Here is a 25,492-nt window from a genome sequence, read left to right as displayed (position 1 = left end):
TAAGGTCATTGCAGTTTGAGGTACACTTCATTGATATATATGTAAGGGCTCTTCCCCCCAAATAGTCAAGTGTGAGATTGAGGAAATATGACTTGAAGACATCATTGCTTTTAAGTATACCTCGTAACAAAATGAAAATAATTATCTCCAGGAGCCTCAAAGTAAATTTGAAAACTACAGAGCAGTGTATGCACTCTCAAATATTGAACATATAAGGTTGACAACTGTGTGTTTTCAACCGTGTGTTTTCTGAATTACGTGTTTGCAATCAAGCTACATTTGAAACTATTAGGGAAAATTTCTGTTTTATTTATTTATTTATTTATTTTTATTTTTATTTTGTAGTTTTTGGCGGGGGCTGGGTTTGAACCCACCACCTCCAGCATATGGGGCTGGCGCCCTACTCCTTTGAGCCACAGGCGCCACCCAGAAATTTCGGTTTTAAAAAAACACTAAATTTTTGTAATACTTTTGTGAGTTAAAATTCTTGTGTGTCATAAAGTTTTATGGAATCTTCTGCTTTTAAATATTGCCATATTATCTACATAAAAGTTAAAAATGCTTTAAACATTCCCACATCTCATTGAACCGGTTCAAAGTAACTTGTCAAATGCACCACACATCTGGTTCTTAATTGGAAATATATATGTCACTAATTTCCAAACTCAAATATAAATGAAGATATTAGCCCCTTTATTTAAAAGGTGCTGTTCTGACCCAATGACTGTGTGCCTGGGTGTGTGTGTTGAGGGTGTACGGCATAAACTTCTGTAACTCACAACTACTCAGGTATCTTTTACTCAAGCTATTGTATGAAGGTCATATCCTCATTGCAATGCTTAGGTTATAATACTCACATTACATTTTATATTAGGAACACTGAAGTTAATTTTTTTTCCATACTGCAGAATTCTTGTGAATGAACTTTTTTGGTTTCTGTCTTTGAGTCAGTGAAATGGAAGTGTAATAAATATCATGTGTTATTAGTTCCCTATCCATTGATCACTGGAGTGCTATTAAGAAATTCCCATTAGTTCTTTGTACATAGAACCAGTAGTCTTCAAATATATTTGTATCTTGACTACTACAATAAATCCAAGCTAAGGATTAATAAAAAGCCACAAAACACTGCTAAACTTCAGAAGCTTCTTAATTATTTACTTCAAAATTGGTTTCGTTATTAATGATAAACATTTCTATCACATAGAACCCTGATGTCAGAGGAAATGTCCCAAAATTACTCTTATGGAAAGATGGAAAAAAATGTCTTTGCATAACCTACACATTTCTAAGAATCACTAAAAGTATCAGGCTTATTCTAATATAAAATTCAACTTAAATATGGCAAAGAAAAGTACAAATTGTTTATATATCTTTAAAATGTTTGTTAGCAAACCTATTTCATTATGGTTATGGCATGAATTTGAGAAATTCTAAATTCTTAAGACCAAAACATATGACAGAAACTTTTAATTAAAGCAAAAGTCATCAGGCTTATTGAGTAGATTTGATATAATTTATTAAGTAAGTTTTTAAAGAAGAAAGAAAAATCAGTGTATAATATGGTCAATTCTATGAATAAATGTTCAACAAGTAAAGTAAAATATCACTTTATCCATGAAGGGTTGCAGTGTACTGACATAAATCGCTGGATTCCACATTTTCCCTAAGGGCCCACTTCCTATCAGGTTCCGCAGAGTCTCATCTGGGGTCACCTTTGCCATAGCCATATGGCTCTGGATGCCACTTTATATTGTTCTGTGCAAAAGTGCTTACCCAATGCTAGATGGAGACCGTCTACTTTGCATCACTGTTCACCAGAGGTCAGTGAGCACCTACCTGGCTTTTAGAATGGAATGAATGGTAACTATAATGTGCTGATTCTGCAAACAATGAGCCATTTTTCTTCCTTAAATACCAAAGATTATGTTCCCCTTGAAATTACACAGGTCAGTGACCTAACATGCCAAATGAAGGAAAGAATTACAGCAAAAACTGTTGGATTCGTGCTTTCCTCTTTAAGCAGCTAAATGGTGAGTAACGTGCTAGAGAGTTCCATGAAGTATTTTTTTGTTTATTACTCTTTATCAGAAATTGATTGATTTATTATTCTTAACTATTTGAATAGTCCATTGCAAATTACACCATTGCCAATTTAGCAAACCAATAATTTTTTGAAAAATCTTATTACTTTGGGAAGAGGAACACAATTGTACATTTTAATAGAATAAGCAGAACCCCAATAAAACCTAGTCCTTAAACTGAGAAGTTGCATTCCTTATCAGAAAGTTTCTGTTAAGCACATAAGTGTATTTCTTCCTATGTTATTTTTCAAGTAGATAAGTACAATAACTAGACGAGGTTATCATTGATCTGTGTTTACAAATAGATGTTACTTTGGGGCAATGTCTATTTGTTACGTGGATTTGATCAATTCGTAGCTAAAGCAGTAATTTTGAACAATACCACTGCTAAGTACTTAGTCATCAATACAGGGTTGAATAGTTCATCTGAAAGTTTTGTCTTAATGACTGAAATGTCTTTTTGACCAATTCAATTTGACCATTTATAAGGTAATCAATTGTTTTAGTATTGATCAGTAAATGACATATCCAGGAAATCACATAAACCTAGTCCCAGGCTGTCAAGAATATAATTCAAATGTACTTTTAGTTGTCTATGCCTCTGATTCACAATGTACCAGGGCATGAATAAAATCTTAGTTAGACCATCAAGGTTGAAGGGACCATCAAAAGTGGGTTTTTTGTTGTTGTTGTTGTCGATTTGTTTTTTTTAATATTTAAGTAGTTACAAAATAATTCAAATTGAAACCACATAGGTAGAAATTAACATTGGCATGGAAATTCAAAATTAATCTTAAAACTTTTAAATTGCTATGTGTCTATCTATCTTTAATTTGCAGAAGTTTAGGTGTTCAGTTTAAATCATACATTTACCTAGTTTATTAAGTGCATTTGAAAGCAATTGGTCAAGAAATAAACAAAGATAAATTTTGTATTTCCATGTGATTAGTTAACAAAATTTTATTTATATTATCAAGAAATTATTACATACCAACTATGTTTAAGATGTTAGAGATGACAAAAAGCATAGGGGCAATAAAAGCCCATTAACGTATTTTTTAATAAAAGATAGACTTTTTTCCTTAATAATATTCTTCTATCCTCCTAAAATAGTCAATTGAACCTCTAGCCAGCAATGAAAAAAAAGAAAATATTTTCTCCCCATTATCACATTATCATCGGGGAAGGAAAGAGCTCTAGATGTAGACTAAAATATTTTTAAAGTTTCAAGGATTATTTCTGGCAAGGAGGTAAGGTTATGAGAGGTCTTTATGAACTACCTATATGTTTCTGCATGTTTGTATTTTTCATTGCAGTGAACATGTGTTAATATATAGAAAAAGGCACTACTAAAGTGTAAATAAGAATGAAATAGTGATACATTTGAAAAAGTTTGCATCTTTGTAACAATAACTTGCATCCATTTTTCAAAATTGCTTAATGTTTTTCTTTCCTATTTCCCTGGGAAATAGATAAAGTAGTATTACCAATCTCATCTAATTTGTCTGAACCCAGGCATATTAATAAACTACTCAAAATAGCACTTTGAATTGGAAGAAGACTCAGGTTAGAACTGAATCATGCTTCTCCTCTTCCCAAACACTGACATAAGAACTCCCGTAACTCAACTTTTACTGAGTTCTATTTCTTAAGTAATGTACTCTCTGTTTCCATACAGGTTTTTTTTTTCTTTTCTATTTTGGTGATTTGTAGAAATTTGAGTTTACACAAAACAAACAAATGAAAAAACAACTTGAAAAGTTTGTGAAAATTAATTAAATTTTAGGGACACCTTATCTACTCAGTTGAGTCATTTGGAAGGTATATTTTAATATGGTTTTACTCCATCCATCTATTTATACTTTTCTCACATGGTTGCAATATTTAAGGCCAAATAATACACATCAAAATATTGTCAATTATTTTTGAGATGAGAATTACTGAGATATGAGCATTTTTTGCAATGTGTGAGAGAAACTTTCAAATCTATTTGGGAGTATGAATAATAGATATAATAATCAATACCTTTGAAAGTAATTTGTTATTTTTATTCTATGTAGAGAAAACAAGTATGGCAGAACCTAGTACTATCTTTATCCCATGTGTTATCAGTGATATCACTCTTATACCACCCTAACTGGTGAATCTTCACAGTGCCATGTCATCATGCAGACTTTAGTGGTTTTTAAATTTATTGTCTTCAAGACTTAAAATTCTGTGAGAAAAATATTTATGATAATATACTTTTTACTCTTAAGTTGAGATCACAATTTTTAGTTGCTGCCATACTACTCCGCCGTATTGATACCATACAATTAGTGACTAATATCGCAAATGTTTTTTCAGAGGTAGTTGGACCATCAAGCTAATCACAGTACTGCATCTTGTGTTTGGGAAGGGAAGAGAATTAAAAAAAAAAAATCCTTCATTAGTACCTATTATATGTGCAGTGGTTTTTGTTCATTATATTTATTAAATCTTAATTTAAAACTATGCAGTAGGTTTTAAAATCCTAATTTTTCAAATGAGGAAACTCATGCTCAGAGAGGCTAATTACCTTTTCTTAAGTCTGGCTTATAAACAGGGGGTTTGGGCTTGGTGCCTGTAGCTCAGTGGTTAGGATACTGGCCCCTACACTGAGGCAGGCAGGTTTGAATGTGGCCTAGGCCTGCCAAACAATGACAACTGCAACAACAACAACAAGAATAGCTAGGCGTTGTGGTGGGCACCTGTAGTCCCAACAACTTGGGAGGCTGATGCAAGAGAATAGCTTAAGCCCAAGAGTTTAAGGTTGCTGTGAGCTGTGATGCCACAGGACTCTACTGAGGGCGATAAAGTGAGACTCTATTGTCTAAAATAAATAAATAAATAGATACATAAATAAACAAATGGGGGGTTGAGATATGCAACCAACTCATTTGTCTTTGACGCTGGTGACATTTTCAATATATCAATAGTTCTGAGCATGGGGGATACCCACTACTTGCATCAGAACTTCCAGGGAAGCTTTCTAAATTACAAATTTCAATGCATCACCCTAAACTGACTAAACGAAGTTCTGAATGTGAGTCTCAGAAGATTTTGGGTGAAATAATCACCCCTAATGTTTACACATCATTGACATGTGTGATTACCTCTCCATCCTGGTGCACACCCCTCCTTAGGCCCTAATATGACTATAGCTGTCATATTGACAGCTGACATATTGACCAGAGGATCAAATATTCCTGACAATTTTTCACTTATTTTGACCAGCTTCTTCTTTTTTATTCTTAATGATGGAGATTAAGAATTTTCTGATATAGACAATATGGCTGTTTCATCAACGATTCAATGAAGATATAAATAGCTGACCAAGCCAATGGCTGGCATTCAGCTGGGAGAGGTATTCAGCATGTTGGATGAGAGTCAGCTACAGAACTAAAATCATCTTGACAGGAGAGAACAGTGAGCAAATTACCAATAAGAAAATGTAGACATTACAAATTTTACAGACTATAATGAGGGTCTAAAAGATGACCGCAAGTGAGCAATAACAAGGGGACGGAAGCTTAGCCCAAAGCCATGTGGAAAAGATGGATCTTTTAAAAGAGCTATAGTGTGGGGTGCTCTTACCATTCCTCCTCTCAGGAATATAGAAACAAGACATTCAGAAATAAAAATAAAATAAACAAAATGCAGTGTTATCTCTTTGATAGATTCAACCAGTAAAAGAAGGAATTATTTCTTTTTTCTTTTCATTTTGTGCTTGTTGTACAGAATCTAGAGTTCGGTAGATGGTTCTAGTACCATAGTTGATTATTGACATTGACAAATTGCATTGTATAGTAATAAGATTACTCCAAACCTGAGGAATGTGATGTTATGTCATTTGTAGAATGGAATGAGGACAACGGGAGTGTTTAACATGAAGTCCGGAGATGTGTGATAGCTCTCTCTTTAAATTTGGCAATCTGCCTTATAATAAAGGGCTAGACCTGTTCTATGTAACTATAGAGTCTGAACTAAGAACAAGTAGTAAAAGCTTTAAAAATCTCAGAACAACATAATAAAGGACTGTCTTTTAGTAATTAGAGAAATAATGAAACTCCAGAAACCGAAATACCAGCATAGATCCACATGTTCAGAGGATTATAAAGTGATCCCTCGGATCCCTCTTGCTCTGTCACGAATCCAATCTTGCCTGTCTTGTTTGCCATTTTATTTCCAGCATCTAGAACATAGCTATCTCTTAATAAATATTTTTCACTGAATCAGTGCATAAGACCACGTGATTTTGAAGTGTCAAACTTGTCTTACGGGGAAGAATAACATTTTCTTTTCTGCCAACCTTGTTCCCTGTGCTCCATGGTTACTTCCCATCTACTTCTATCCAACTAGAGAAAAGCTACTTCTATTATGGCTAATTGTGATTGATAAATGAGAATAATTTTTTTCAATAGTAATATGTCACCTAGAAATCTTGAGTTGTGATGATTTTAGCAAATCACTTTTGAGTTCTCTAAGTAAACTGGTCACTTGACTAAACTTTATTAGTTACTAATAAGGACATATGCCAGAAAAGGCTCATTTGCAAACAGGAAAAACTGATGTGATTAAAAAATAAATCTCTTATGAGTGTGATCATGATACAGGACAGGTGGTGCCCTGAGCTGCAGCCCCGGTGGTGTTGGTGAGGCGGCAGCAGGCAGAGGAACCAGGTGCCAGGAGGTTAGGAGGCTCCAGTAGCCAGAGAGGCCAGATAACTGCTGGGGAGATACCAGCACCTTAGGTCTCCCTCCCCTTGCACTTGTGGCTGAACAGAGAACCCCTCATTTCCTAGGCCTGGTCAATTTCATGTAAGTTTCCTAGGCTTGGGGATGAAAGGGATTGTAGCCATTCATTTGCTACTGAATTATGCCTGCTAACAAGTGAGTTCCCGCTAAATGTAACTATAGAGGACCCCATGCGACTTTATATACCCCTGGACGATGAGCCCAGAGAGAGACAGACGAAGGGAGAGAGCTCTTTCCCTGGACCAGGGTTCTCTCTGCCAGGAGCTTTGGTGTTTTTGTATTCTTTTCTGTAAATAAATCCTATCTTACCACTGATCTATGGTCCTGGTCCGTGGATTCGAGACCAAGAACCTACTGAAGATGAAACTCCAGTATCAATTAGAAGATTCTAATGCTTGACCTACAAAGGCATATGTGAGTGTCTTTACAAGGTTATTCAAGGATATTGGAAACTGTGCATACAGATATAAAAACCAGTTATAACCCTCAGCCAAATGATGTGTAAAACTTCACCCTTGGGGTTTAATTTACTTTCATTATTATTATTATTATTTTGTGATCAATGTTTACATCTTGAGCAGGATAAGGAGAAAAGGCTCATGTTTCAAACTATATAAAACAGGCATCCTCAAACTACGGCCTGTGGGCCACATGCAGCCCGCCTAGGACATTTATCGGACCCACTGGGTGTTTTTGCAGCTGCTGTCTGTCCTGCTTAGCAGCTGACTGGTCCCGGGGCCCACAGTCTGGCCCTCCAACGGTCTGAGAGACAGTGAACTGGCCCCCTGTTTAAAACGTTTGAGGACCCCTGATATAAAACATCCAGCTTGTTTTCATGGACAATACAGTACTACCTTTGTTAATGCAGAGCAGTAGGTGGTTTCAGGCAACCCTGAGTTCCAGAAACTTTGTTAACACCTCCTAGGAAACATATATCTGACCTGCCCAATAGATAACTAACTTGGAAGCACATAATACTGATTTAGTTATACATTAACTTAGATTGATTTCTTATCCTATTTTAAAATTTCTACAACACTGATACGTAATGTGTTAAAAGTTAGGTCCAAGTTACAGTACTCAGTAAGTTTACATGTGGCCCTTCTCCCTGACGCCTCCCTCTCCTCGGAACAAATTGCTCTGATTGGCATTCTGCCCAAATTAAATTGTTTTAGTTGTTATAGATGACATGTGTCTGAGTTTCTTCCCTATATAGGCTCTGTATAACTGATGTTTCTCATGCATAGGGCAGTATAAAATATACACACAACTTTCATGAATATTTTATTCCAGTGATTTATCTTCTGTAACATGGCTGTGATTGAAAAGTAATAATGGTAACTAAGTAGCAAATTATAAATCTTCTGTAAACATGCACAGATCTTAAATCACAAGACATTCCTGAATGCAATAGGTACTTAAAACAGGTAAATTACCCAGCAATAATTTGATATTCTTGGTAAACAAAAACTTTTTTTCCAATTATTTTGTCACATAGAATTTGTCATATCTACTAGAACCATCTGGGGAAATATTGAATAATGCCGTATTTACTTCTATTCAAAAGTTAGGGAAATTAAGGAAACGAACACTTCATCTTTAGACAAACATTAACCTTCATCTTTCACATTAGTAACATATTTTTATGATACATATAAAAGCAAAAGGTGATATACAACTTGATATGTCTTTCAACAAGCTATATAGCACTGGACACTTGTTTTTAGCTTGTGAAACAAGAATGGTTATTAGTTGTTTCACACCATTTTAAACATTCTTGCTGTCTGACAACAATGTCAGAAATCAGGCGTGTTTCAGCTGAGTGTGAGAACTCAGACTGCTGGTGTGAAGTGTCCAGGTTTCAAGTACAGCCGGTAGTTGGAAGAGTTTCTCTGTTTTAATTAGAATCAACTTTATCGTTGGCTGTGTGTGCACCTTTCCTCGCCCCTGCACACATGGACATGTACACACACACTCTTTCTGCTCACATATTCCACCTACCCAGGTAAGTGGTGTCAGTGTCAGATTCAGGATCCAGTGTTTTACATTCACCAGCGTAAATGACCTTCCAGTGGTGAAGAGACACCAAAGGGAAAGGAGGACTTCTTCCAAGCAACAGGGATTTACCTGCTGCGGTCAAATCTAGTGATAGGAAGGTGAATTAGATAATTGTCATAATGATCTAAGCGTAAACTGATACCTCTTAGTATCAACTGCATGTGGGGCTCTATTGCCCTCTCCCTCTGCATCAGATTTTTCTTTCTTTGATTATTCTCTAAGATTCTGAACTATGCCTTTTATATTTCTTTTAAATATTGATATTTCCTATGGATTTTTCCTCAGCCTGTGTTATTCACTTACTTATTCATTCATTTACTCATTTTTCCTTGTTACTAAGTAACATAATCCAGTTTCTTTCTTTCTTTCCTTCTTTCCCTCCCCCACCTCTTCCCTCCCTCCTTCCCTCCCTTTCTTCCTTTCTTCTCTCTCTCTTTCTTTATTCTTTCTGTTCTTTTTTTTTTTTTTTGTCACCCTCAGGTTGAGTGCCACAGCTTCATCATAGCTCATAGCAACCAAAACTTCTAGGCTCAAGTGATCTTCTTGCCTCAGCCTCCAGAGTAGCTGGGACTATAGGTGCCTGACAGGATATTCAGCCAGTTTTTCTATTTTAGAGATGGGGTCTCACTCTTGCTCAGGCTGGTCTCAAACTCCTGGGCTCAGGAGATTCACCTGCCTCAGCTATCATTACAGGTGTGAACCACTGCGCCCTGCTCATAATCCAGTTTCTAAGGCACTTGAAATACAAATAGTTATAATATTCAGTCTCTTCCCTGCAAAAATTAGTGTCTATCCTTACAGGTGACAAAATCAAGCAAAACATACAGCACTCAGTAAACATGAATGTGTTCCCCAAATACGTCTGTGTTCCTGCTTTTCCACATTTTCCCTAAGAGGAAGATTTTTGCTTTTCTAGTCAGCCTCATTTCACATCATGCCTGACTTATCTAAATGACTAAGTTAACATTTTGCTGAATTCTTCACAATTTAAAATTATCTTCTAAATGGGCTAATTTTTTTTTTTTGAGACAAGAGTCTCAAGCTGTCACCCTGGGTAGAGTGCTGTGTCGTCACAGCTCACAGCAACCTCAAACTCTTAGGCTTAAGCAATTCTCTCGCCTCAGCCTCCCACGTATCTGGGACTACAGGTGCCTGCCACAATGCTAGCTATTTTTTGGTTGTAGTTACCATTGTTTGGCAGGCCCAGGCTGGATTCGATCCCGCCAGCTCTGGTATATGTGGCTGGCACCCTAGCCACTGAGCTACAGGCACTGAGCCTAATTTTATTTTATTTTTTATCCCTAATGATCTTAGTTACTAGTAAAGCTGAAAGTCACTTCATTAACTATTTCTATTTATTGGGCCTCATTAGTTGATACATACATATAACCATAATGACAGAAAAAGATGTCCATTGAATATTTTTCTACTAAAATATCTGATGCTATTACTTGGCAATTTCTAAATAAAATTATAATTATTATAGTTACTTTTGGAGATATTCATATGTTACTTTACTGTATCACCTTAGGATTGTGTATTTTTTTTTAATATTGAATTTATTCTCAGAAGTCAGTATAAGAGCCTGTTAAGTGGGCATTTGGCCACTTGCCCCCTGGCTTCACATTCGTTTGCATTTGATAAGAAAAGTAGAAAGCCGAAGTTAATTTACTGTGGTGAATACTTGATTTACTTTTTGAATTTCTGTCCCTTTTCCTTAATGGTTGAAATATGGGCTTGGCGCCTGTGGCTTAAGTGGCTAAGGTGCCAGCCACATACACCTAAGGTAGCAGGTTCGAATCCAGCCCGGGCCCGCCAAACAACAATGATGGCTGCAACCAAAAAACAGCCAGGCATTGTGGTGGGCGTCTGTGGTCCCAGCTACTTGGGAGGCTGAGGCAAGAGACTCGCTTGAGCCCAGGAGTTGGAGGTTGCTGTGAGCTGTGAAGCCACAGCACTCTACCCAGGGGACAGCTTGAGGCTCTGTCTCAAAAGAAAAAAAAAATAGTTGAAATATGGATATCAGTGTTCAACAAACTTTGATTTGCAAAGGTACACTGGATTTTACACCTTGAAAAAGAATAATTTTAATACTGATTATGTTTTAGACACTGTCTGGCACTACTGACATTTTTAAAAAGTATCTATTGCATTTGTTTTGAATGTCAATATTATACAAAGACGCAACCTTACATATTTCTGAGGTCTTCATAAAATATCTTATAGCCCCACCATGGATTTGATCTTGGGAAGCTTTTTCTTCACTTAAAACATTCTGAAAAACTAATAAGGGTAATATTTTGTTTCAGATCCTAGCAGGCCCTGGATCTTCTATACACAGTATCCATCAAGTTCATGTGCAATTTAAACTAGGCGATTATTTTAAAGTATTTAAAAGTCCTTCCTTTAGCTTATCTCTCTTCTCCCATATTTTACGATATGCAATAAAGAAAGTAGGTGGCAACTTCAGTACTTGGCCTAGAAATCTAACAAAAGTTCGTTAGGTTTATTCTTTTGGTTCCTTTAACAATACTTTTGCTAAACTTGCTGTCACTATGTGTCAAAGATTGTCTGTTAGCTTTCAGCAATATTTTCTATCCTTTCCTTTAAGTGTTAGAGAAAGCCTAGGGGGCCACGAAGAGATTGTTACTGAACTTTGAAGGTTATCAAATTAACACTTTTCTTCAAGGACCTCTCAGTTTTGTTTCAGCTGCCTCCTGGTCCTGAAGCTACATTTTAGGTTTTGTTATGGTAGCATTCTACTTTTAGTAAAAATAAAGAATATGTTCCAGTTAATATGATTCATAAAAAAATTACCCCAAAACTCAGTGGCATAAAACAACCCTATTTTATAGTTCTAGTTTCTCTGGATCAGGATTTTATACAGGGCAGACAGGAAGAGGCTCGTCTCCATCTATTTGACTTCAGCTCTGTCTCCTCAAAGGCTAGGCCTGAAATGAGGCTCCCCCACACATCCAGCAGGTGAGAGCTAGAGTAGCTAGCCTCTTCCTGCATCCCGTTATTTCCACGTTCTATGTGAAATCTCCAATTTGGCTTGAAGGCAGCCAAATCTTTTATATGCTGACTCTGGAATCCTTAGGAATGTGTCTTAAGAGCCAGGCAAATGCTATGTCACTATGTTACTGTCAGAGGTCACACAGCATCACTTCTGCCACATTTAACTTCCTAGAAGTATCACTGAAGCTGGACCATTTTCATAGGAGAGGGAATTAGATTCTACATCTTGCGGCAGGCACATGCAAGAATTTGGAGACATGTTTAAAACCACCACAACCAGATGTGATTTTAAAGCAGAAACAGAGAGAGAGATGGGGAGAAAGAGAATATATAAAAACACACAATTACAGGATACAATAGGGAAACTTATTGTTCATAATTGGGATCAATGACAATATAATTTGGGGATACATAGCTGGTCATTTCAAAAATAAGGAAAAAAACAGCTAGAAATTCTGGTAGTATTAGGCAATGTCTCTCAAGGCAATGAATTCCAAAGTAGTCTAACCTTTCAATATCCTATTCCTCACACCTTGACCTATTTTTCTCCTGACCTATAGGCTCATCCCTATACTTGTTCACAGATCAGGCCTAACTTGTGACGGGATGTACCTAGACCTTGCAGTCTTAGCAACTAACCTCACTGTTTCACTAGTGAGTTATAAAATGTTGAACCTGATTTCCTGACCCATGTCTTGAGTCTCAGTTCTTGTAGATAGACTCCTGCTTTTATTTCTATTGCATCCTTTCCGTAAAAAAATTTTACTCTGAATTTTCTCACCTGGACGTATGCTGGATCTTCAACTTAGACTTCTAAGGGGAGAGTAACTCCAGTGGAGAACATTAGCAGGAAAGGCATGTTTATTGAGTTTGATCTCAAGGAAACGCTCTGTTAGACCCTGCACATAACTTAGTCTCAGAAAGAGGAAGGTGAATCCGTATTCTTGGGTGAGGTTGGAAAGCATTGGGATGTTATCAAATCTCTGTAGTCCCTGTAGAGATTACAGGAAAATGGAAGCTAAGGGAAACTTAGTCACAAAAATTGGAAAAAAATTGAGAGATTTGTGGACACTGTGTATGCGTGTGTGTACAGATCTGTAGTTTACTAACTTTGAACTTTACAAACATTCTGTGTTCATATTCATATTCCTAGTGCCTAACCCGTCCTAGCTTTTAATAAATGTTTATGGAGCTAAAAAAGAAGTGAATTATTGGGTACACAGAGCTGGTTTAGAAAATAAAAGAAGGGGCTTTATATACGGCAGTTAGCCAGGGATCCTCAAACTTTTTAAACAGGGGCCAGTTTACTGTCCCTCAGACGTTGGAGGGCTAGACTGCAGGCCCTGGGATGAGTCGGCTGCTAAGTAGGACAGGCAGCGGCCACAAAAATACCTGGCTGGCCAGATAAATGTCCTAGGCAGGCAGCATGTGGCCCGCAGGCCATAGTTTGAGGACGCCTGCAAGACAGTGCCAAACACAAGCTTTGGAAGAATTGGCCCTTTCTATGTTGTTAGGATTATTTTTTTCTGCCCCAGAAAGTCAGGACCATGGTGTTAGTTTCCAGGGCTTTAGTTCTAGCAAGGAAACAAGCAGGGAATTACTTCATGAGATCGGGGTCCTTGTCATTCTCCTTCAAAACTAACTTTATCTGGGAAGTGGGCATCTGCTTCCTATGAAAGGAACCCCAATATACATAGAGTAGAACTTCAGAATGTTACTCTGCCTGACTTCTTGCTGTCTTGATGTGCTTGGAGCCCTTTACCTCTCAGTTGGGTTCTTCTATTCCCCTGCTCCCCTGTACAGAGATCAGAGAGCATGGTAATTCTTAAAGCATGCTCCACTAATTATTGAAAAAAAAAAATACTGAAAAAGTCTGAGATTTTTCCTTAGTTTCCCAGATTGAAACACCAAAGTTACGTTTTAAAATAAAGTATGATGGGTTTGATTTGCATTTCTCTGATGTTTAGAGACAATGAGCATTTTTTCAAATGTTGGTTAGCCCTTCTTCTGTTTTCATTACAGAAGATTCTGTTCGTATCTCTTGCCCAGAGGTACATGGATGGGATTGTTTACTCTTTTTCTGTTGATTAATTTGAGTGCTCTATAAATTCTGGTTATTAACCCTTTGTCAGATTGATACCTTGCAAATATCTTTTCCCATTCTGAAGGTTGCTTTTTTGCTTTTCTTAGCTGTGCAGAGGTTTTTTGGCTTAACTAAGTCTCATTTATTGATTTTGTTGTTGCGATGACCACTGAAGACTTTGTCATAAAATTTTTCCCCAGTCCAACATCATCAAGAGTTTTCTCAAACATTCTTCTAAGATTTTTATCATTTCATGTTTTGGATTTAAGTCTCTTACCTATCTTGAGTCAACTTTTGTAAAGGGTGAAAGGTGTGGTTTGAGTTTCAGTCTTTTACATGTGGTTATCCAGTTTTCCCAGCACCATTTGTTGAATAGGGATTCTTTTCCCCACTTCATGATTTTTTTTGGTTTCTCAAAGATCAGATGTAAATAAGAGACTGGTTTCATCTCTTGGTTTTATATTCTGTTCCATATGTCTATGTTTCTATTTTTATGCCAATACCATGCTGTTTTGATCACTGCGGACTTGTAATATAGCCTGAAGTCTGGTAGGGTAAGGCCTCTGGCTTTGTTTTTAATATGAATAGCCTTAGCTATACAGGTTTTTTTCTAGTTCCATACAAAATGTACTATTTTTTTTCTAGTTCTTCAAAATATTATGTTGTTATTGTAATGGGGATTGCATTGAATCTGTACATTACTTTGGGTAGAAAAGCCATTTTGACAATGTTGGTTCTGCCCAGCCAAGATCATGGATGTTCTTCTATTTGTTAGTGTCTTCTGCAATATCTTTTCTTAGGTTTTCATAATTCTCTTTGAAAAGATCTTTCACCTCATCGTTAGGTATATTCCTAAGTGTTTCATTTTCTTGGAAGCTACTGAGGAAATCATGTCCTTGATTTGGTTCTCAACCTGGCTGTTATTGGTATATACAAAGTCTACTGATTTGTAGACATTGATTTTATGTCCTTAGACTTTACTGTTTTTTCTGATCACTTCCAGGATTTCTGTGATTGAGTTTCTGGGGTTTTCTAAGTATAAGATCATATCAGCAAAGAGGGAGAATCTCACTTCCTCTGCCCCCATTTGGATACCCTTTGAGCTATCATCTAACCCCAGTGATAATAGCCCACATCAAAAGTATCAGAGCTGCAGATGCTGGCATGGATGTGGAGAGAAGGGAAAATTTTTACACTGTTAGTGGGACTGCAAACTAATACAACCTTTTTGGAAGGAATTATGAAGAATCCTCAAAGAACTCCAACTAGACCTCCCATTTGATCCTGCAATCCCATTTCTTGGAACCTACCCAGAAGAAAAAAACTCATTTTATCATAAGAACACTAGCACTAGACTGATCATCGCAGCTCAGTTTACAATTGCCAAAATGTGGAAACAACCTAAAGGCCCTCCAACCCAGCAATGGATTAACAAGCTGTGGTATATGTATACCATGGAATACTATTCAGCCATTAAAAAGATGGAGACTTTACATCTTTTGTATTAATCTGGATGGAGGTGGAATACATTCTTCTTAGTAAAGCATTGCAAGAATGGAGAAGCAAGAATCCATTGTACTCGATTCTAATATGAAGGCAGTACATGATTTAATACAAGGTGAGGGTCGGGTGGGGGAATGAGATATTGGGAAGAGGGGAGGAGAATGGGGGTCATAGTGTATGGCACACCTCTTGGAGGTGGGACACAATTGCAATAGGGACTTTATGTAACAACTGCAATCAGTGTAACCTAATTCTTTGTATCCTCGATGAATCCCAAAGAATAATAATACAAAAAGGCAAAAAACAATAAAAAAAGAAACTATGAGACTTATGACAAAGTCACAAAAATATTATGGGAGATGTGGCAGAAATGCAAACTGATTATAGTTCCCTTTCTAAAAGACACACAGCTAGATTCTATTTTCAGCTTTCCTTGCAGTTAGGTGTCCCCAGTGGACAGAGTCTAGCTAACAGAAGATGAACAGTGACTTACAGTAAAACCCCTTCCAGCTTGCCTTTGTCTGACATGGTAATCTTGGAAGGTAGATGTTGAAGATGACAGAGCCACAGATAGCAGGTGACTGGGCTTCCCTTTGTGATTTGGAGGAAAAATGTCTAATGGTCAGAAACCCTGTCTCAGACATTTGTAAGTGAGAAATAAGCTTATATTATATAATGCTTCTAAGATTTCAGGATGTATCTTTTTCATCAGCTCCCATATCCTTAACTAATAAAGAAGTTATTCTTGGGTTAGAAAACCTAAATACATAAATTCTGTCCACAATGAACTTTTAATATATTCTAGGAAGGTAATCATGACTATCTTCCAAGTTAACTAATGACTAGCGAGTATAAATGTAAAAAATGAATCCCATGTGGGTGTTCTATTGAAAAATATTACTGTGTATTTAGTGATTTCCTGGAAAGATAGGACATTAACTGGGCTTTGAAATACTTGTAAGGATTTTATAATGATGAAGAAAGAAAGAACATTTTATGATGAAGAGATATAATGAGAAGGCATGTGTGGTTCAGAAGGCCATGGATGAGTGGAGTTTATAGTATGTGTAAAATACTAGAGATTATTATGTAAATAAAGATAAGAACAGATTCCAGAGATGCTTCCATACAAAACAGGTAATTTGTAATTTACCCTATATATCTAATGTAGTAACCAATCATTTTACTGTTTTCCTATTTCATTTTGTTTTTACTTAGCACTGTATAATACACATACACACGCATGCTACATAATACACAACATAATCTGTTGGCTGGGTAGATTACCATAACTCAGTTATAAAAAATCAGTAAAACGCTCCTTCTTTAATCAATGTTCTCCAAATCCTTTGACAATTGGTAATGATTTACTCCACAGATGTGCCTATCTCTTTCCTTCAAACTTCCCCTGATATGAATAATTCATAACCCTTGTTTCCTTACCACCCTTAGTGAAATTGTGGATGTACACAGTGACCACTCTGAGGATGACCAAAAACATGCTCACAGTAGAAATTCCAGGGAAAAGCTCAGCAGGAAAACAGAAGAACCACTTTGAGGTAGGATTTAAATGGTGAAGGCAATATTTTGGAAAAGAGGACACAAGTGGAAACTGTTGTCTAGAATACCAATAAAATAAAAATTGAAATAATTCTAATTTTTTTCAACAGTAGTCTAAACTGAGATGAGGAGATAAAAATGCAGGACATTATCTGTATTGGCCACAATGGAGCACTTTGTATGCGACTAGTCCTCCTCCCATAAGCAACTGTAAAACTGGGATGGAGAGAAATATGGAAAACTTCTGTTTAAGGGCCAGTCAACAAACAGAACAAGTCTGAAGTTCCTGTGAGAAGGGAAACTCACACCTTAGGATTACTCTGACTCTTCCTGGAGCTATTTCATCAGCTCTGACATAGCAAAGCTGGGGTCCAAGTAAAAGATGATGGGATAGCCAAGGGATCATAAGCTGCGATCTGAGAACAGAGCTGCCAATGTGGGTGAAGTCTGTGGAACAAGAAATAAGAGTTAAAGAAACTATTCAGAGGATGTGCCCCAGGAGTCTGTATGGAAATTCTTTGAAAATACAACTTACCAACATTAACTCAAGAAGAAATTTTAAAAATCTGAATACCTCTCTACAAATAAAACTTTCCCACAAAAAAAGCTCCATGCCCAGATGGCTTAATAGGTGAAGTCTGTAAACATTAAAAGAGAAACTAATAACCAGATTTACATCAATTCTTCCTGAAGCTAACAACAGGAAGAATTTCCCAGCCAATTTAGAAAGGGATAGAATCTTGATAACAAAACCTGAGAAAAACATTAGAAGAAAAAAAAAAATAGAAGACTAATATCCCTGAAGAACATAGTTTTGCCTCAACCTCACCCAAATATTAACAAAATAAATCCAGGGATATAAAAAGATAATAATAACAAACTAGGCATTATCCAGGAATGCCAGATTTGTTCAAAATTTCAAATTTGATATAATGCACTAGAACAGAATAGAGGGAAAGAAACTGTATAGATCAATGAGAAAAATAGTATTGATCAATATAGTCAATAAATTCAACTGTGTATATGTGCAATTGATTTTTAATAAAAGTCCAACAGATGCAATATCAAAATCTTGTCTTCTTCAACAGTGATACTGAAATAATTGAACATTTATATAGAAAAAAGTGAATTTTGGGCAGCTCCTGTGGCTCAAAGGAGTAGGGCGCCAGACCCAATTGCTGGAGGTGGCAGGTTCAAACCCAACCCCAGCCAAAAACTGCAAAAAAAAAAAATAAATAAATAAAATAAATCAATAAAAAGAACTTTGACTCCTATCTTACAAGATGAAAAATTAATTTCAAATGAATCATAGACCTAATTTTAAAAGCAAACACTGTCAGGCTTCTGGAATAAAATAGAGGAGAAAATCTTTGATTTAGGGTTAGAGAATTATCTTTTAGATGTAAAAAGAGAAAATAATCACTCACCAGGAGTGGTGTCTCAAAGGTAAGGTTGTGGAAGTGATTGCCCTTGAATTTAAGAGCGCATGATTTGTAAAGAATTTAAAAGCAATAATAAAACTAGCTAAATTTAGTCTACCTATTATTATCATCATACATTCATGAATCTAATAAATGGGATGAAATACTCCTCCTGGGGGGGGAAAGATTTTAAAGTCTAAACAATCACTATGATTATTTTGAGTTTTATTAATACACATGTAAGCTTCATATTAGCAATTGTAATTAATGGATCCTTTAGTGAACATTGTATTCAATGTGGAAATTAATTTGTGTAACTCCCACCTATCCGGTCAGCCCCCAGGATGCTCAGTGTGCTACTTGTGTTCATTTCAGGAATAGATTTGCTTTATTTCAGAACCATTCAGGCTGGCATTAGACTCACATCATACCACTAACCTCTCTCTTACATATTCCTGTGTCCAAATGAAAGCTTCCAAAGACAAAATAAAAGAGCAAAGTGATTATAAGACCAAGAAACAACCTGAGCTACATTCAATTTTGTCATTCCAGGTGAACATTTGGGATTTTATTTGTTATTAAAATTTAAATGGTGGAACAGGTTTTGAATTGTGAGGGGTAATGTTTTTGCTTTTCAGTGAAAATTTTAGTTCATAAAAGAGATATTTTCTGAATCTGAATATCTTTAATATTTTTCTTGTGGTTGCTAATTATTTGTATTAAAACTAAATAATGAGTTAAGAGAACACAGACCATAATGTTAATTACTGTAACAGACCAATAGGTCGATTTGTTAGTTTTTGAACAAAAAATTAATTTAGTTAAAAATATTGAGGTGTTACTTTTACCTCTTTTGCAGTGTAGTATTTATTTTATACAATCCGGACACACACATTGTATGCGCCCCAGGTGTGAGTCTATGCCAAGAGAAGAATATACTGGGATAAATAAAAGTCTTTGCTTACGGGAGGCAGAATACAGTTTCTGCTCTAAAGAAAATAATGGCTCTTTTTATCTTCTCCAAGTAGATGGGTCTTAAGTTCTTTAATTGCTGTTGTTTATTACAGTTTATATGTAAATATATCATCTCACACTTAATCTTTTCCTTTATCCAACAGAGTTCATGCTCAGAAGTTAGTTATGCAAATGAATAATGAAAGTTTGACAGAAGGCATAAACACCTAGGTTTGGAGACTAACATTTTAGATGTATGAAACAATTGTGTTAAACAGAGATGTTTTTTAAATATTTGTTCTTAATCTGTCCTATCTGCAAACTTCATATAATCAGACAGGTCTTTGTTGCTACTCAGATTTTTTTTTTTTTTTAAGACAGAGTCCCACTATGTCACCCTCAGTAGTGTGCTATGGTGTCACAGCTTACAGCAACCTCAAACTCTTGGGCTTAAGTGATTCTCTTGCCTCAGCCTTCCAAGTAGCTGGAACTATAGGCACCCACCACAATGCATGGCTATTTTTTTGTTGCACTTATCATTGTTGTTTAGCAGGCCCGCGCCAGGCTCAAACCTGCCAGCCTCAGTATATGTGGCTGGCGCCCTACTCACTGAGCTACAGGTGCTGAGCCTCCTACTCAGACTTCTTGGCAAAGCTTTCTTATTTTAGCGGAGGCTGTGATGACCAGTTTTGTACGTGAGCATCCTGACATCTCAGTCACTGTGGACATTGAACAAAGCTGGAAATCGAACAGTAAATATCCTATAAGTCAGCACTTCACCAAGGACAGGACCTGGTAATACTCTTGTCTTTTTGGATAGACAATCCCTGGGCATCTTCTACTCAGCTTGTGAGATGGTTTTCAGTGGGACTTGGACTCTAATTGTCTACGCGTATGATATTGAAAACTTGGGAAACAACTTTGAACAACACACTCATCCTTGATTTTTGCCCTTCCCCTGTTCTTATCTCTTCATGCTTATTCCTCTTCTTCTCAAAATAAATAACTTGCGTGCAAGCTCTCGGCTCAGGCTCTACTGTTTGGTAGATCCAGGATAAAATACTTGAGAAAAAAATTGGTTTTGCTGTCTTCTTATTTAAAGACTCTGAATCAAGCTGTGCTCTACCTTTAAGCAATATTTTTTTTCTATCAACAGAATCATTTTCTTTATGTCACCTGCTGACCAAACATTGATAGGACACCTTTGTTTGTGTGCATGTATGTTTTCTTCTTTTTATTTATTTTTATTTTTTCATGTATATTTATACATACACTTAAATGAAAAAAAAATTGTATTGTTATCCTGGCGTTGAAGACCCTCTATATTCTAGTCCAAATTACCTATCCATCTCCACTCGTCATTTCCTTAAATACAATCAGCTAATTGAGTTCGAATTTTCCCCCTGCCCTCCTCCCTTCAAATCTGAAACTCTATCCTTCAGATCTTTTCACGACCTTGTTTTTATTATATGCATGCTATGAGTCGGGCACCTAACTGGACACAAATATTTAATATTTATTAGATGTTGCATTTTGTTCTTTCTAGAATAAGTAAAAGATTTCGCAAATAGGCAAGAATTTTTCTGGGAGGCAAAGAACGTGGGGGAGAAAAGACAAAGCTATCCTAGGCACAAACATCTGCTTATACGAGGGCATAAAGGACAAGGAGAGGAAGGAGTATTCAGAGAATTTCAGTTTTATTAATATGTTTAGGGATTAAAAAATCCAAGAAGGGCTTAGGGAAATAAATTTAAACAATTTTTACTGTGACCCATAGAAATAAATAGATTATATTTTGCAATCCATTACTAGGGTAAACATATATTTTATTTTCTGACCTGGGACCTTGTTAAATATGAAAAAATAAGGAACAAGACACAGTTAGGGAGAAAACTGGTATAAATGAGGTGCGTCCTGAATGCAGGTTTACCCTCATTAGTCCAGGTACTAATGTAGTCCGCCTTACAGTGAGTGATTCTCACTGAAATTTCATAGTTTTGAAAATTTTGTCCCCATTAATACTCTGAAATAATAAAAAAATATATTATTGTGTTTCATTTGTTGATGTCAGATTCACTAAGGGCTACAAAATATTGGCTTAGAGGGATCACAGATATACTTGAAGGTCCCTACATTTATTCCCCACCAAAAACTATAGATGTAGAGATGGGTGATGGGAATGTTGGAAGGTTTGTGGGGACCCAACCAACCTGAGCCTACTACATGTTAGAGGGACTGTTTTTACAGTCGTAGGGTGGAGAGGACTTTGAAGTGATGAAACCAGGGATTCTTATTGAGCCTTTCAACTTAATTCTCCTGCTATCTAAGTAAATAATCATAACAGTTAAGAGGGATTATTTATTTGGCTCAGTCTGGACAAATTAGAATTTTATATAAACTCAGGTTTTCATGCATATATAAGAAAAAATACTAATGGAGTTTAAATGGTTCTAAAATTTCTCCCCAGTATTCCATTTTCTTCATTCCATGCTAGCTGAAAATACATATTTCTTGGTTTTTTCAGATTGTTTCGAGAGATAATACTTTTGAGCTTCCCTTTATATCCTACTTTCTTCAGCTTCCAAACTCAGTGTAAGTTTATGTTATAAAGTCTCCGTTTTGTCCCATGTGAATCAGAATTCAAGAATAGGTATAAAAAAAGTGAGCATTTCTGAAATCGTGTTCCATTCGTTCCCAGGAACAAATCATAAAACTTGATTTAAAGACTTGCAACTTTACCAAGACAATTGCAATTAAAGTGTAAAGTAATACATATTATGTTCTTAATTCTGTGATCCACTGCGTGATTTCTGGAAAAACACAAGAAGAGGCAAGTGTAAGCTAACATACTCTAGAAAATTTTGTGATTGTAATTATTTAGATATAAACTGTACAAAGAAAGCTGTGAATGCGATCATGACGGGGAAAATAATCATTCAAAACTATGCTTGACCAACACTTATTCAGTAGTATCATCTGTGTCTTAATTTGTTACAGAAACTCTAAGAACTCGTGGCTCCTGCCACTTTTTCGCATTTTTATTCCTCATAGGAATTCTCTGATTCATGATGTCTTTGACTCTGTGGACCTGTATTTATGTTAGCAGTGGCAGCCAACAGTGCCATAAGACACAGCTTATAAACCATACAAAAAGCAATCAAACAAATAATCTCTTTTAGAGCCTGAGTACATACAATCAATGTTTAGCTGGAAAGTAAATGGTAAGTTTTGATTCTGGAGCAAACAATTTAGTTGTATTTTTTTTAACTTGAATGATTGAGAGGCTGTTTAATTAGAATTCATTACCTTACTAAAATTTATTTCAATGGCCTTGACTGTGATTTTAAATATTTAACTTGTATTTATCTGAAAAGACTGGAAAAGTTCTAAAAGCAACCTGGCTATATTAGATTACGTGGTAGCTCCACTTCATAATTCAGAATTAGAAATGAAATGTTGTATTTATAATGGATTTAACCCCATAAATTGTTTGAATAAGGAAAAAAGAAATGCATATTCAATAAATCAGAAAACATTTCCAACCTTAAACCAAGATCTAGGAAGACAGAAATGAACAGAATTAAAAAAAAAAAAAAAGAAAGAAAGAAATGAACAGAATTGAAGGTGATCTCTAAAAACCTACAGAGAAAAAATAATACAGAAAATCAAGCACTGAATCTCCAAGGAACTCAAGAACAGTTAGACTATTAGCTTCCTTTCCCTGCTCAGCTCCAGGAATATCAGCAACGAGACTAGCAGCGCCAAAACAGATTAAAGACATCTCTAAAGCGTCCCAAAGAAAGAACCCAGAGATCTTGACATTTGAAATCTATTCCCAAAATAAGCCAGCCTGTCAGTCAATAAGCATAGTCCGAGCATACATATTTTTCCATTTTTTAAAATAATTTATTTTATGGGATGAATTTGTATTTGGAACTCACTGGGTTTTTGAGAAAGCCCCCAACATGAACAAAACAAATAAGAATAAAAGAATAAAAACAAAAAAATAAAAGCAAAATACGATGAAGAATTCAGAGGATATATAAAAGTTCAGGAAAAATAAGACAAGTGTAAAAAAAATGAAATTAATATGATAGCACATAAAAGGCAGACAGGTTGGAGCAACTAGGCCTGACAGTGAAGAATATTTTATTAGCTGACATTGTTTAGAATTCATGATGCACGGCGATGATAAAAATTCAAACTGACTTTAAGTCAGTTTTAGTGGTATTTTAAAATACTCTACAGTAAATCCCTTATTATCTGTGCCCAGAGGAGATCACGCCTACCACCAGACCTTAATGTGCTCCATGTTAATGTCCTCAGAGCACTGAGAAAATCATTTGCATTCAGTCCAGACTTGATGGGGCAGGTGCCTGGAACAACACTGAACGGAGACTTTCAAACAACATCTGATCCACTGAATTCTCTGGGAAAGGATGTTGAAGACCGTTGAAGAAATAGAATGGCTTAGTGCTACTTCAAGAGAAAACCAAAAAGTTGACAACTGGGATAACTAGAGAATACAACAAATTTTAAAAGGACACCAAAGAGAAACATGATATATGACGTGTGTTAGTTAGCGAAGGAGAGTGATTACACAGTAATACTAATGGCAATCTAGAATAATGATAAGAATGCAAAATTAAATTACTATTACAGGAAATCCTTGCAGAATGTCAAAAATTATATAATAAAAAGTATCAGATAATCGTGTATTTTATTATTATGGAGGTCCTAGTAGGGTGAAGATCACCCGAAGGTAGTTGTATCTGGGGCTTGAAATGATTGGAGCTCAGAGAATAGGGGCACCTACTTTTCATTTTGAGCCTTTCGAACAATTTGTCTTAAATGGAAAGGATGTATTGCTTTGATTAAATTTAGAAAATTGAAGATCACGTAGATTTAATTAGAACAAAGTTACAGCAATGACACAAAACATTTTTCATCACTCCATAAGCTGTCATACAATGCAGAAGTTAAGAAAATTAGGTATGACAGTTTGTTTCACACTGTGTTATTCTATTTTACAGACTCTTAGAAAAAAAAATTCCTCCATGATTCTGAGAAACATTGGTTATCAGAATGAAGGATCACACAGCTAGATTTAGGCATACAATTCTTTCACAATTTAGAACAAGATAACCTTTGTTCTGCATTAACAAATTTTAACAGGAATGTTTAATTTAAAGTTGAGATTTTATGTATGACATTTTTTGGATGATACATGATTTGGGTATAGGTTCCTAACTTTAAAAATACACATGTCAAATAAATATGCATTTTTACAAATAATTAGATTTGTATTATAGGGATAAGATGATCTTTCTGGCTGGATATATTTTGGATAGGGCTAGGTTAAAATTGATACATATGAATGAATACAAATAACCTAGAAAACGTTTTGCTTCATTAGACTTAAGAAAATTCATTCCCATGAGTGATTAGCAAACAGATTTTCTTAGCTATAAGAGAAATCATTCAATATTGAAAGACTATATCATTTAATATTGAGAAGAATGAAAACACATTCAAAATTGAAAATGTGAGCTTAAGTTGAGCTTAGTTTGTATTTGTGCATTTTATTTGTTAGACTACAGCTGGCATAAACGCCTAATTCTATTAAAAGGATGGTAGTTCATGGCCATACAGTGGAAGACTGATAGAAAAGAAAGAGGTAATGGAGGAAATGACTGATCTCTTCTGACAGCATGTAACACCTTCTACGGGGTAAAGGAAAATGCTTATGTTTTTTAATCCTTTAACTTTAGGAGCAAAAAGGCTCTGCCTTCAAATATTTCATAGCAGTATGAACAAAGCTTGCTTTATAAAACAAATCCAGTCTCTTTTTGTTGTTGTTGTTTTATTATGGTGGTTTTATACAAAAAAGAGAATCTTTCCTTCCTATGACTTTCACCTAACAAATGTCCATGATTGTGAAATGTAAAAAGTGCTAGCCTTTCAGGCCTCAAATTCAAGAACCTTCATTGTAGTTAATTTCAGTGCTGGCTTCTATCCGATTTTCTTTTTTTTTTT

Source organism: Otolemur garnettii, unplaced genomic scaffold (genome assembly GCF_000181295.1).
Source record: "Otolemur garnettii isolate 467f Iridium unplaced genomic scaffold, OtoGar3 scaffold00055, whole genome shotgun sequence".
In the NCBI taxonomy this organism is placed as follows: domain Eukaryota; kingdom Metazoa; phylum Chordata; class Mammalia; order Primates; family Galagidae; genus Otolemur; species Otolemur garnettii.
Note: the sequence above shows the minus strand (reverse complement) of the source record.